This window comes from Malania oleifera, chromosome 4, assembly GCF_029873635.1.
Source record: "Malania oleifera isolate guangnan ecotype guangnan chromosome 4, ASM2987363v1, whole genome shotgun sequence".
Classification (NCBI taxonomy): Eukaryota; Viridiplantae; Streptophyta; class Magnoliopsida; order Santalales; family Ximeniaceae; genus Malania; species Malania oleifera.
In genome coordinates, this window is record NC_080420.1 from 42995019 (window position 1) to 42997098 (window position 2080).

Genomic DNA, 2080 nt, shown 5'->3' on the forward strand with positions numbered 1-2080 from the left:
GCTTGAGGAGAGCTAGAGCAAGGGAAGCTGGCGCACGGGCTACTACTGTGGGTGCTGGTATGGGGTTGCTGCTATGGCAGCAGCAGAGTGCTCGGCTGGTATTGTTGCTGTGCCGTGAAGCTGCTGTTGCTGTAATGGTGTTTGGAGACTGCTATGTGCAGGAAAGAACAGGGGATAGAGAAGAGAGGAGTTTGGGGAAGGAGAGAAAAACAAAGACAAGAAAAACAAAGAGAGGAGAAGAAGAGAGCCAGAGAGAAAAGAAAAACGATTAAAGGGAAAGAGAAGAAGAAGAAGGAGAAGAGAAGAGGAGTGAATGGCAGCAAAAAGAAAAAAGGATTTTTTTTATATCCCTGTAGCTATGCAAGGAAGATGATTATAAAGAGGTAAAAATTGAACCCTACCCGGTTTAGCCAACCCGACCCGGCCATGCATGGCCGGGTCACATCAAATACCCATTCATAAATCTATTTTTTTATTTTCTCATTTTATTTGTTCTCTGTTCATTGCAAATCTGACTCTTATGGAGCCTGTATCTCATAAAAATCAAAAGATGAAATTGTAGATAATCCTTTCCTCTTTCTCCAGAAATTTGAATCGTCTCGATCGGAGCTCGGACAGAAAAATTATGCATGAAATACGAACAGGTGTCGGTTTTGGTTCCCGGGAATTTTCCTGCGACAAAAAAAGTACCAAAACTTCATAAATAGTGCAATAAAGTTCAATAATGATAATTTTGGCACTTTATTAAAATATTGGACAATTTTGGACTTTTAATTAACAATATAAACCGTAAAGCCCGGAACACAATGCCCAATTACGTAGTTCTGACGCGTAATCAACATGGCTATTATAAACTAATCTAAAAGTGGTTTGATAACGACACTTTAAGTCTCCGTGGATCGATAACTAACATACCCACTTTCTACTGAACTCGGGATAGTTAGGTTTTATAAATATTATTTTTGGTAGTTAAGGACCCAAGTCTTGGCAAGCCTACCAAATTTTGGTGCTGTTGGTGGGGACTTGGCTATGGTTATAAGCCGACTTCTGCTTTAGTGTATTATTGTCTTGTTCTTTTTATTTGCTCTCCTTTTGTTTTCACTTTCTTTGTTAATTTGTATTTTTATTATTTTGTTTTTTGTTTATGAAGTCTGAATCTACGTGCTTACACGTGTGTATATTTGGTTTGCATTCTTTGGAACCCAAGATAATTCCAAGAGATCTTGAGATTGAAAAATCTTGTAGGTCCCTTTGGAAACCTATCTCTAATCTGGAGAAGGCTGAGTCGTTTGAACTAAAAGCAATGGCTAAAGATAATCCCTTGGCTCCTGCTAAGCAAATCTCGGAACCCCATGCTCCCCACCTACCTGTGGTGGGAGAGTGACACCTTCGGCTTCACAGGGACTACTTTGTACCTAATGCATACACATCATCGTCTTACATCCAGTTCCTGGATGTTCAGGCAATACAATTTGATATAAAGACTTAAATCATTGCAATGCTACCCAACTTTCATAGGAACTCGATGAAAAATCCTTATCTGTATCTAGATGAGTTCTTGAAAATTTGTTCCACCATCTGCATCCCTAATTTCAGTGATGATGCTCTTTGTCTTAAGCTCTTCCCATTCTCTCTAAAAGATAAAGCCAAATATTGGTTGACATACTTAGAACTGAATTCGGTGACCAATTAGGCCACCATGCAACATGAATTTCTTTAAAAGTACTTTCCAATTAAGAAGACTAACTAGCTTCGGAGAGCCATCACAAGTTTCTCATAGATAGATGGGGAACTCTTTTTTGAGACTTGAGAGTGCTTTAGGGATCTGCTCCGTAAATGCCCACATCACCAGGTCCCCAAGTGTTAATTAGTCCAAACTCTCTATGAAGGGTTGTTTGAGAGAGATAGGTCCATGGTTGATGTATCGTGCGGAGGTACTTTCCTCACTAAGCATGAGAATGATGCTTGGATTCTCTTTGAAATTTGGCTAAAAACTCTCAACAGGACATGGCTGCCACCTGTAGACTATCTAATCCATTAACTTCTAAACCTAAAGGAGTTTACGAGTTAGCCACAAGCC

General features: G+C 39.6%; 1 non-coding gene across 1 annotated transcript; it reads right to left on the minus strand.

Annotated features, from left to right (window-relative positions):
* Positions 1 to 1748: 1748 nt before the first annotated feature.
* Positions 1749 to 1854, minus strand: LOC131154608 (small nucleolar RNA R71). Its single transcript, XR_009136527.1, has one exon. It is a non-coding gene; the product is annotated as a small nucleolar RNA R71 (small nucleolar RNA).
* Positions 1855 to 2080: the final 226 nt, after the last annotated feature.